The 12660-nt window shown below is 45.0% G+C and overlaps 1 long non-coding RNA gene across 1 annotated transcript; it reads right to left on the reverse strand.

Moving 5' to 3' along the window:
* Positions 1-3873: 3873 nt before the first annotated feature.
* LOC113943962 lies at positions 3874-12271 on the reverse strand. The gene is made up of 3 exons (XR_003526525.1): positions 12043-12271; positions 6812-6897; positions 3874-3973 (listed from the first exon to the last, which is right to left on the reverse strand). It is a non-coding gene; the product is annotated as an uncharacterized LOC113943962 (long non-coding RNA).
* Between the last annotated feature and the right edge of the window lie 389 nt (positions 12272-12660).

Genomic DNA, 12660 nt, shown 5'->3' on the forward strand with positions numbered 1-12660 from the left:
TCCTGTTTCTTCTAGGTGGGCATTTTAGCTGCGGATGAGGCTGTTACAGCAGCATTCATGCCACCAAAGAGGAGAAATGTTAATATCAGCATCAAGCTCCAAATCTGACTAAGGTTTGCTTCAGCTTTATTCTTCTAAACTAGACTACGAGTCCCAAATTATTGCTTCTCCTTGGTATTTAAACTTTTTGCTTCCAAAAAAGTAAAGGTAATGGAAAGGCATAGGAAAAACTAATGCCACATTTCAAACTGATGTATCCATGAAGCTGATGCTTTCTGATACTACGTTAGTGCTTCTGAAAACAGGTTTAAGCAATAGACACACCCATTATTTGTCTGAACAGGTAGGTCGACAATAGCTTTGTAAATCATTTTCTAAGCTGTGTGTCCATCAATATCATCTCTCAGAAGCAGGACATGCTGCTAAAACTGAAGAGCATTGCATGGGTTAAGACTCAGTCCCTGAATCTTGCAGTCCTCTTGTGACTCTCATCCCTTTTGCTTTCCCATAAAGTGGGGTAGTATTTTTATCTCCCCACCTTTGAAAGTTTTTGCAAAAGGAAAAATGTACCTGACTTGTGTACCAACAAAAGGAGGGCTCAGAGCTTGGAGTGCAGAATGGCTTTGCTCAGCGTGCAGGAAAGCCCAGGAGTCTGGTTTAGTCTTATGAATCTAAGGCTGGATGTAACGTGGGGCAGCAGCGTTCAGCGGGATGCACCGTGGGGGTTCACATGTTCACGAACCCACATGTTCACCCACAACAATGGTGAACAAACTCCATTTGTTAAATCAACCAGAAGATAAGAAACCCACTGAAATCCAGAGTTGAACTTCCAACAGCACTTCAGCACCAGGTGACTAAAGAGCTCTTAAAACTGAGCCCTGAGACATGTACAAAGAGACAAGATCTTATGGGATGTCAGGGCTTTCCTCACTGTTGAAAATCCTGAGGGGTTGTTGCCAAACACCAGATCAGCACCTGAATGAACTTCTCTTCCCCCAGGAAGCATAAGCTGCCTCCATAACGAACACCAGGGCAACAACTTTTATATTTCCAACCTTGTTCATAGTCTTGATAATCTAAGAGCCACTCAATGCCTTTGGAAACATTTTAGTCCAAATATCTGCCTGGAGACAACCTTACACACCCACCAAGACATGAGACAAGCAGTTTATAAGCCAGATTGAAAGGAAAACACCAATTCTACCAACACTGCCCAAGAACTGGAAAAAGTATAATCTTAAATTATCTTTAGTTATTACTTATTATTAATTATTATACTTATTATAACTATATATAGACACTTACATATAATTAATCTATATATATTTTTATATATAGATATGAATACTCAATTATCTTTAATTATACTTGAAGTATCTTTAATTAACAATAAGATCCTCAGGTTACATGGCTTTAAGAGAACATATAACATCAGCTTTGAATCTAGTTTCTAGAGAGTGTTTCATTGTGGCGGGAAGTGCTGCCCTCAGAAATGTTTCTGCATCCCTGGTCTAGTTGAAGGTGTTCCTGCCATGGCTGGGGGGTTGGAACTAGATGGTCTTCAAGGTCCCCTTCCAACCCACAATCTATGACAGCCAATTTGAATCATGGCAGGCCAGGAGAGCTGTGGCTGGAGGAATAAAACAAGAACCTCTTTCTTCCACGAACCCTGCTAGTTGCAGTCATCTTCTGGTATCTTTGTTAGGACCCTGTTAATACCTGACCAGTCAGAATCATAGAATAAAAGAATGATTTGGGTTGGAAGGGACATTAAAAATCATCTAGTTCCAAGCCCCTGCCTTAGGCAGGGACACCTTCCACTAGACCAGGTTGCTCAAAGCCCGATCCAACCTTCAGTGACTCCTGCCACTGGCACTGGACAATCCTGAACTCAGCAGTCTGAACAGCTCAACTCTTTCTCTTCTCAATAATAAGTTTGTCATCTCTTACCCCTCCTGTCTTACAGCCAAGCCTTCTCAGAGGATAAACCACAGGGACAACTCTCACCACGCTTCAATCACTTTGAAAGAGAATTTATACCCACTGTGTAAAACAAACAGTATTTCAAACTCACTTTGAAAGACAATTCAGTGAAAACCAGGATGAATCCTGTGTTTCTGTTAGCTTTGTTATAATTGATTACATTTGCTATAGTGTGCAAGTAATTTCAGATTTCACCTGGGAGGTTAACAAACAAAAAGTTCACCTTGCAGGGTCACTTAGTGAAGTCCATCAAAGGACACCCTGTCCTGAGCTCCAGCTCTGCTGCTGGCAGAGCCCAGTGAGGGGATGCTCCTGCTGGCTCAGGATAGCTGTCTGTCCACCTCCTCCAAGGTTTGCCTGCATTGACAACTTGATCCTATGCTAATCCTAAGCTTTTTTGAATGGAACCTTCCTTTTGTTCATGGAGAACTCATACTGGGGGATATCATCACTTCATCCAGACTCCTCACACTGAGAGCAGCTGACGCTGTGCTCCTTTCCCAGCTTCCCTGGGGTCTCCGTGGTAAAATCTTATGAAGGACATTACTTCATCATTAGTAAGAGAGACCCAAGAGGTCTGCAAGTTTGTCCTGGATAATCTTCCTCATTATTAACAGCAGACTCAAGCAGGTATTGGTGATTCACGTGTAATTAAAAGGGTAAACTGCTTAATTTACAACAAGGAAAGAAGGAAAATAATTTCATGCCTCTTTGTTTTTCTGTGATCCCATTACATCAGTGGATGACACTTCTTTTATAACAGTCAAATATGAAGCAGGAACTGAGGATCAGAGAAGGGATTGCTTTGAACTCCTGTCCAGGGAAGGATGGAGGATCTGGCCCAAGCTTAGTTTCAGTGTAAAATATCTTCCTTTCCGCAGAAGTCCGATGATCTACAGATTATAGTCACTGCACCTGACAAGCTCGTAGTGCCCAAGCAAAATAAGGGCCTCTCAAGCACCTCCTCACTCCTGTATCACTGGAAGTGAGGGCTCCAGACGCATCCAGGGGGTCCACCTCCACCGTGGGAGAGTGGGTGGGTGGGCAGGACCTGAGCAGCACGGAAAACAAGGGAAAGGCACTTCAGTAGCCTGAGGACTACCCACCTGTTAAAGCATGAAAGGCATGCTGCAGAGTGGAGGTGTGAGAGCTTTTCACAGGAGAGGTTGTCAAGATCTTTTCATAGGCAGCAGTCAGCACAGAGAGGGTTTGGGCGGGTTTTCCCTCCTGCTCAGTTATACAAGTAGTTCGCTAGTCAAGAGAAGAGTCAGTTCCATGAGCAGCAAAATGACTGAAGCCTCCTCTGTTTTGAATTTGTTGGAAAATAATAAAAGGTGAATGTGCACCAGGAGCCAGTCCCTCCCTGTGGACCCTCTGTGGGGAGAGCTACTTCACACAACTTTCCATAAGGCCTGGAGAAGTCACGAGACGGGGCAGAAATCAGGCAAAGAGTTCAGGTCTGCCCAAGGAATGACCAAGTGGTTTCACGTGGGCACAAGACTTCTTTTTGTTTTCAGAATTCACAGAACCAGATGTTGCCCAAGCACCGTAGTTTAAGGAATGAGCTCTCCTGGATGGTGGCTGACATATTTTATATTAATACAGCACCACTGGTGCAGCGATCAGCAGCACGCAAGTATCTATTCTAAGAGATAAAAAATCCACCAGGGGTTTCACACTTCAGTTATCTTTGTAAGACGAACAATGCCACAACCTTAAAATACTTCACAAGCACTTCACCTGGCAAGCTTTTCCCACTGCATCCAGATAGGCATCTCCTCAACAGTGTGCCAGGGTCAGCTAAGCCCTGTTTTGTTCCACAACGCCTTGTGCACTTATTCACCGTTTTTCTTGTGGCTCTCCTGTTTTTATTCATTTATTTCTGCTGCCCTCACAGTCCCAAGGGCAAGCCTGAGCACCTGTGGACCTCTGAGCACTGTTCTGAGGTGGCCCTTTGTGTGAGTAACAACACCGCAGACACTTCAATCTGTAGGTGTAAGGGAAAAAGAAAAATCATTAAGATATAGAATCACAACTGTCACCCATCCTCAAACCCATCCATACAGGCATTGGAGACGACTAAGAACAATCCAACTGTCCTTCCCAATTTCAGTGGAAAGGTTTTAGTCTTCAGTGTGGGCACTGTTAAGACACAGTACCAGCTTCTTCTCAGTGCAAAGCTAAACTATGAATCACTGTTTCTTGATTTATCAGCAGCTGTATGCAGAGATTAAAAAGAGAAGGTGACACAACTAACCTTTGACATGCTGCATCCCCAGTATGATTTTACCTAGGCCACTTTCTGGAGTAAGTAAAGAATCACTGAATGGTTTGGGTTGGAAGGGACATGAAATACCATTGAGGTATTGCCATGGGCAGGGACAACTTTCACCAGGTTGTTTAAAGCCCCATCCAACCTGGCCTTGAATGCTTTCAGGGATGGGGCATCCACAACTTCTCAAACATCCTCAATGAAAACAAACACAGAAGGGAGCAGCCATGGCTATTGCTCTTCCTGTGCTTTGGTCAAGGCAATGAGTCAAGCACCCTAACCCTAACCTCACCCTAATCCTAATCTTAAAATAGTTTCCAAACCAGGGTCTGATGCTGACTTGCAGCTCCATTACTCAATGTCACATCCAGGGGTGGGACAACCATGCTGGGAGAGTCCCACAGAACCCAACAATCATCGCAAAGAATTCATCTACGACCTGGAACACAGACAAGAGCTCCTTGTCTTCTGCTCAGTACCATTTACTGTGAAGTCCCCCCAGCATACTACAAATTAAATCATACAGATGTTTTCCACTCCAGCAGAGGAAGATTTAGAGCAGCAAACCACTTGGATATATTTTGGAATATGTATTTTACTGCAGCACACAAAGAGAGGACAACCCTTCATTTCAAACCTGCCTGTGGAGCTATCTAGCTAGGCAGCTAAGGTTTTTGTTGAGGTTTTTCTGTGAAATTTCAGCAGAATTGAGACATGTTGTCACAATACTGCAAAGGGCCTGTGAGCACTGAGCATTCCCTTCAGGCCCACAGGACAGGAACAACTGTGCCTCCTTTCTGGTGGGAGTCCAGCACTGAAGTCCAACACCACAACAAAACTGAGGAATCTGATAGCCCCACAGGCAAGGTGCTGCACAAGCATCCAGATGAAAACACCAACCCTTGCCTATGATGTTTTGAGCTGTTTTTCAGACAAAACTAGTGACTTTTCTGCAAAATACTTTTATCACCCCTCACCTAGTACCTTCAGTCCTCTGTTATTCCCTGTAGACCATGTTTTACCTGATTGACCTTCAGACCAAAAACATTTAATCTGCCCCTGAAACAAAAGCCTTGGCTGAGGCAGGCAATGAGCTACTTCTGAGCAGAGGAGTTTGGAAAACCCAATGATGAAGATAAAAACTTTGCAGTTGTTTCACTACCTGCAACTAATTTCAGAAGTTGCTCCAAAGTGAACAATAGGTCAAATACGAACTTGTCAGGTTTTTAACTCATTTATGGGGGGTACGTCTTCCTGGTTATCTGTGGAGAACATGGGAAGGACTGATATTCCCTAAAAAACCCACAAACTAAAGTCAGTAAGGAAACCCTCACAGGCACATATGATGGCTCTGTAGGCAAGTGGCCTTGTTACAATCCCTGCTGGCATTCTTTTTTCTCATCAGTCTGAGTGCAACAGGCACCTCAATTTCCACAGGAAAGAGAGGAGCTGGCATCACAAACCAGACAAAACCACAGCTGGTCTTATTTTCCCTGCAGAGGTGCCTTGCCAGTATCACAGTTTCTCAGCTGGAGGTTACCTGGATTATGATGACCACAGCTCAATCAACTTTATTTTTTTCCCCAAAAGCTTATGTTCAGTTCTTGTGGTGGAGGAGCGCTGTCCCAGCTGTAGCAGGCAGACCCATCCTCCAGGATGGGGAATGGGACACTGAAGTTGAAGGCAGGAGCCGCTACTCCTGAGCCCTGCCAACCTTTCAATCCAGGCTGCATAGGCAGGATCCTAAAGAGGACAGGAACGTAATCCTGGGCTCTATCAACTAATACACCTAAGCCATAGGAGTTAACTATAATTTACAAGTCTTTAAAGAAACCCACAAGAGAACAAGCCTTTCAAAAGCACCTGAGGCTGTTCTGAACAAAGTCTCATTGACTTTCAGCAGCACTTCTGCTGGTATGTGCTGCAGGAGTCTCTAAAAATCCTACCCTGAGATGTAATGCAGCAAGGGTCAGACAGGAGCTGCTTTCTGCTCATGATGGCCTAAAGCACAGCAGCAGAATGCTGCAGGACTTCATGCAAAGGCTTTCCTTGAATTCTGACACATCTCAAAGCATGACCTCCATCTGACAAGCTCTTCAAAGAAGGACTGGTGGGAAAAAAGACTAAGCCTCGAAAAGAAACTCATCCACCAGCAAGTTCCAAAACGTGTTGATTTGGCATTAGTTCAGTATAAAAGCGATCCTAATTCAACTAAGGGTCTCAAGAAGAACTGTCTGCCTGGTGGGTGGGGCTGGCACTTTACAAAGGCTGCTCTTCAGCAGCTGGGCAGCAGTGAGGCACCAACCCAACCTGCTTTCAGACTTTGCTGCTGCCTTTCCACTAGAAATTTTGAATTTTGAATCCCAGAGTGCAAGTCTGGAGTAATTTTGGTGCGATCAAAGTGGGAAGGAAAGAGTACTACTGAGCTTGTTTTGGATACAATGGAGGTCTACATCTTCAAAGTGGACCCTTAGCCACAGTGATCCCCAGACATAAGACAGAATATTTGCACTAACATACTTCTTGGAAAAAAAAGAAATGTTCCTCGTGTACCTGATATCTGTAGATATCTGCAGTGGGTTAAATGCAGGCTTCAACAGAGCACCTGGGAGATTCCACTGCTTTGCAGCAATGACATACTGAAAGAAAAATGGAAAAAGAGATTGCAGGACTGTCCTTTGTAGCCTTTTCACTCCCACCCCTGTTCTACTGTTGCTAAAATCCTACTTTGGCTCTGGGTGGGGACAACACTCCTCCCTGTCTATCAGCTCCACCCTCCCTGCCCTTCCAGCAAGAAGACCATTCAGTGCTCCAGCTGGGCAGCCGGACAAGGGGCTTCCCAGCAGCAGGCACATGCAGCCATCGCTGTGCATCACAAGATGTCGTTGCTGTGCTGCTTTTGTCCCTCCTGCCTACTGCTTCCCTCACAGGGAAACGCACTGCCTTTCCCACCCAAACCCCAACTCGTGTGCTCCAGGCATTCCCTCGGGAGCGCCCCACACCTCTCCTGACAGCGTGGGACAGGTTTCCCACAGTACTGGCTTGTCTCTTGCTAAAACACCAGTCTGAGGGAGAGGTACCCACACTTTGCTCCAGCCACTCACCCCAGTGTGTGAGCAGGTGTACATGGGGCCTCCCATGCCATGGCCACAGCGTGGACATGCAGGACTTGCAGCAACACCTTGAGACACAAGCTGGGCTGTGTGAGGACTTTGTCTTGCCTGGACCTTGAGAGCAGGGCTGCCCCACACAAAGACTGCTTGAATGTGGCTGCCGGGATGCTGTTTTATATGGACAGAAGGGTTTAGGAATGAAAAAGCACCTCTCTCATTGCTGTAGCTGGAAACCCATGCTTGTGCAGGACCCACGGAGAGGGGAACATGAATGCTCTTCCCAATACCACATTGGGAATGGAGATTTTTAGAGCTGTGGCTAATTCTTCCTCTTTATCAGCCACTGAACTTCACTGAGCCAGAAGGAAAAGGAGAAGAAGTGTCTGCAAAGCTCAGCAGCTAACCCAAGCCTATAGAAGAGAAAACAGGATTGCTACATGAGCTTCAGCCTGTATCTGCCACAAGACATTTTGCATCCTACCTCTGGATAAAATGTCCAGTCTTTTTCCACACTGTAAATTTAAGACATGGAAGTTGTGTTTGGCAATTCCTAATTTAGTGCAAGGCCTTTGGAGATGTAGTGCTGTGGTGTAAATCAAGACAGGTTCAGGCACCCCCAGTAACCAGACACAGTTTTCCTGCTTGTTTGGCAGTGACCATCCTTTCGAAATCTACTTGACTCTTGGAGCATTTTGCACACTGCAGAACAAAAATTGCCCTGCTAACATCACTGCAGATCTGACAATATTTGGGATATATTGCTCAGACTGATGCAATATCCATAACATTCAGTGTTCAACTTCTTCACAAGAAGCACCTGACCAATGACATTATTTACTTTTAAAGAACTTGTGCAGCAGCTACAGTAAAGCCCCAAAAGAATTTCCCCCCAAAATGGATTTTATTACAGAAACCCCATTTCCTTGTGAGGTCAGGAAAGTTTTCCTGCATGGATCTAATCCACAGCCCTTCGACTCCAGCCCAAGGAGTTTGTGTTGGACTTGCACTAAATTCACACCAAGAGCTTTAGAGAGTTTTTTAAAAACTAACTGCTACTCCTAGGATGGGTTGTACAGAGCCTTCCCTGAAGGCTTTCATGGTGGACAAGCCCAAAGGGCCAACACAGGATTTGGTTTGTCTTTACATGCTACCTTGAAAAATAAATTCAGCTATATTGGAGTTAGGCTATTCCTTTCACTATATCAACTATTGTTTAGTGAGCTCCCTTTCAAACTTTTAGTGGTGCCACAGATCACTTATTTGTAAATCTTGTTTACGCCTGGTGAACTAAAGAGTGAAACTTTAGCACATCCACTTCTGAAAATCCAGAAATCCTTTACACAGCAGGAGGAAGATCCGTACCTTCCTTGTTCCTCTAAATCCCCACTCAAAGGAAATAAGCAGCAATTCATCATCCTTTTTAACAACCCACCAGAATCCCAGAGGCACTTTACATCCTTGGTCCAAACCCTTGGGCAAACGGCATGAAATAAAACAGCTCGTAATCCCAGCCATGGCCCAGCGTGACAAGAAAGCCAGAGTCCCTCACAGGTTCAGTGCTGCACTGCTGGCAGCAGAACCATCTCTGAAAGCTTTTTTGGAAAGAAATGAGATTCCCTCACTTGCTTTGCCAGAAGTAAGAGGTTTGAGGCATCGAACAGCAGAAGCACCTCTGCAAAGCCACCTGAGCCTGCCCAGTGACACTCAGAGGATCCTGCGGCTGTCCTCAAGGGGTTTTTTCATAAAAATCTCACGTAGAAATATGAAATCACCCAGTGCCTGTGTTACCACCTCCAGACCGGAGGAGAGCATGTAACAAATACTGCCAGTGCCTATTAAGGGGTTTCACTTTACTGGATCTGGCAAATACAAATAAGCATTTGAGAGCTGAACTAGCTCGCAGAGGTTTAGCCTTTGGATTACTTACTAATGAACTCCCCACAGTCCAGACATTTAATTTCATTAAATTGCCAAGATGGTTCCAGTTAAAGGCCTGGGTCAAGTGACACACTGCTGCTTTGCAGAGACCTCATCTGGAAAAAGTACATTCCTCTGTTTAAATAGATACCATTTTATAAATATCTGCATTGTGCAATTAACCTAAATTAACTGTTTTTCCCCAGTGTACCACTGGAAAACCCAGCAGGACTCACAAGCAAGGATCGTGCTTTTGGCTTTTGGAATTTTCTGCTTCTGAGGCCAGAAGGTCCCCTCAGGCCCTGCTGACACAGCAGTACTCTCCCAGCCTCAGTTAACTGCTCACATTTTGCTCTCCCTTTCCCAGATTCTGAGGGACCTCAGCTCACAGATGTAGGCTATTGTAACTGGGATTTCCACCGTTCAAGGAGGAATTCTTCACCCTACAGCTGATTGCAGTCCCCTCCCCCTGCTTTCAACAAGATTCTTTGATCTCTTCAGTCCATTAGTTCAGTCCTTGGTGAGAGGTCTCACGCTGGGGTGGAGAAGAAGGGAAGCCAGGCAGGCTCCAGGGAAATACTGCCTGTCCTGTCCTGCTCAAGTAGTGGGACAGCAGGATTGGCTCCTGGATCCCACAACATCCAATGGTTTATAGGCTAACCTGCAGCCCTCCAGCAGCAGAGGAAGGCCCTCAGTTCATCCCACCCCTTCTGCCCACAGCTGGAGATGTGCGAGCTGAAACCCACCCCTGGAGCACCCAGCTCCCTCCCTGGGCTACTGGAGCCTCTCTCGCTGATCTCACAGGTTTTGGACTCAGCCCACAATAATCTGCAAGATCAGAAATCCTTTGGCAAGTGAGCAGGGCCGTGAGCCGAGAACAACCGAGGGAGTGAAATTTAATTTCCAGAATGGATGGCTGTCAGTGCCTCATTCTCCCGGCTGCATCCGCGTGGGACTGCAGAACGCTGCGCTCCAGGCGAGAGGCTGCCACAGCGCCAGGAGGCCCCAGTCGGGCACACAGCCCCAAATCCACTTTCTCTTAATAGTGCTGATTTGTCTCTTCTCAACTCCAGCTTTAGGACTTTTCCTTCAAAAGGATTAATTTCTTCCTGACCTACTTTGTCGACCACCATTGAATGGCACTGCCATTCAGAGAGGTGAAGAGGTAACACTTTGGCACAGTCAGTTTGTCCCTCAAATTCCCCCTTGGCCAGCAGGGACCTTTGCACCACACTACCTAGAAGGTGCAAGCTCATCATGCTTGGATGCTATTTTCCACTGGTAGGTCTCACTGCGGCAGCCAGCATGACTCCTAGAGCCTGAATCCAGCAGGAATTGCCCTGATAAAAGGAGCATGGTTGGATTGATGTTGCCACTCTCACTCTCATAGGGTTGAGACACTGTGGGGTATCACTACACATGCATAATACAAAGCAGAGAAGCGTTTATCCTCACACAGTAAGGGAACTGCTAAAAGACATGATTTAATAAGAGAAAAAGTACAGGTGTACTTCCCCAAGAGATTATTTTCACGCTGGGACCTGTAGATCTCATATCAGCCCCACCAGCCAGTCAAAGAGACAGCAAAACCAACAACAGCCAGACCTAACTGCTGATCCATTGAGTTAGACACCTGAGTTCTCTTGCTTCATTGGATTGGATTTTCATTCAGAACCAGGACATCACTCTCAGAGAGCTCTTTGCTAATCATTCTCAGTGCAGTTAATCCTGTGCAGATTGCCCTGAATTGTGGAAATGCAGAGAAAATAAGGGGTGGTCAAGAACAGATCCCAGCGAGATCCAGAGTGTCTTTCTCAAAGATATGCCCTAGTTCAGCCACAAGTTATTTGGCTCTGTGCAGGGATCACTGAGTAAGCCTTTATGCCCTGTGTTATGCAGGGAGTGAAAGGACATGGGCATGGGGTTTCCTTCTGCCCTGACAAGGCAGAGTCTCTGTACCAGCATGAGGCTGCTGCCAGCAGTGGGAGAAGTCCTGTACATCCACTGTCAGGTGTCCCAAATGGAGATCTGTCCCTTTCAATTACAAATTTAGTGAAAAAGGGGAAATAAAATAAAATTTGAAAAAGAAAAATCACAGCTGTTGGAGATACCTCTCGAAAGTGAAAAATCAATATCTGGCTTTAAAAAAACAAATAGAGGTGAGATAGAGAAGCTGCTGCTTTTGCATCCAGCTTCCAATTCCAGCTCCATTGTAGGGATACTCACTGCTGTGGAGAGTTGCCAGTGATTTCAGCAAAACTTCTTGAAAAGCATGGTTTTGGGTAAAGAGGACCAGACAAGTCCCAGCACAGGGAGTAGCCTGGACTGATCATTCGTTCAATATTTATCGTAAAAGGCTGTTTGGGATGAAAGTATTTTTCAGTCACACTGAGGTGTGTGTCTGCATTGCCTTCTTATTTACACCTTTCAAATATTCATCAGAAAAGTGCAAGTATTTGATGTCTGAAGATGACCTTCTATATGCCATGTTTTCATAAAAAAAATTATTGAAGCTCTTCTGTAAATCACACCAACAGTCCATATAATAAGTTTTGATCAGCAAAACTTGGAAGGAGAAAATAGGAAAAGAAGTTTGGAGACTGCAAACAATAATTATTTGGACAAGCAGAGACTTCCATACAGAGACATAGTAGGGATCTCTTTTAGTGCAGTTAGAGATTAATAGCCTGAGAAGGATATAATAAATGATCAATACACAACTTTTCTACTTGGACCAAAGGAAAAAATACCTACTGTGCTTTTCTTCTCCTTCTTTCTCTCCATTTTCTCCCTTCAAACAAGGCAGCGTTTTAAGGAGGTGCATCCTGCACTCTGTGCAGCATCCTGGGGTGCCTGTAGCCTAAGGATGAAGGGAAAAGTCTGTCTTTGCTACTCCAGATTAAAAGAGCTGTTTAACCAAGGACTAAAGCGATTTTCCTCTGACACATTCCTATACAGCAGGCAACTCTTGTCCGGAGCTACAAAAGGTTCACAAATCTGGGGCTGGATTTACTTCATTAAAAATAGTTCATGGAATGTTAATGGCACTTAATTGTATTCATTGCACTAATTTTGCCAAGATTTTTTTTCTCCCTTGATTCCCAAAGATGGAACAAAGTGCTAATGTATTGCAGGCTGACGAAACTTATGACCTGTGGTCATGATTTTAAACACATGTAGAGGTGCTAATTGCATTCAGTTTACACAACTGTAGATGGGAAGAACATTTTTCACACCTTATCAGTGCTGGGGAGGCGATAACTGCATTTAGAAGATACCACTGCTGTTTAAAAGGTAATTTCTTGCACTTCATCGGAGCTTAACACATGCTCAGCAATGTAGCCAGCCAAAAATACCGCACCATTGGAGTTA

Source organism: Corapipo altera, unplaced genomic scaffold (assembly GCF_003945725.1).
Source record: "Corapipo altera isolate COAL_440 unplaced genomic scaffold, ASM394572v1 45, whole genome shotgun sequence".
Taxonomy (NCBI): domain Eukaryota; kingdom Metazoa; phylum Chordata; class Aves; order Passeriformes; family Pipridae; genus Corapipo; species Corapipo altera.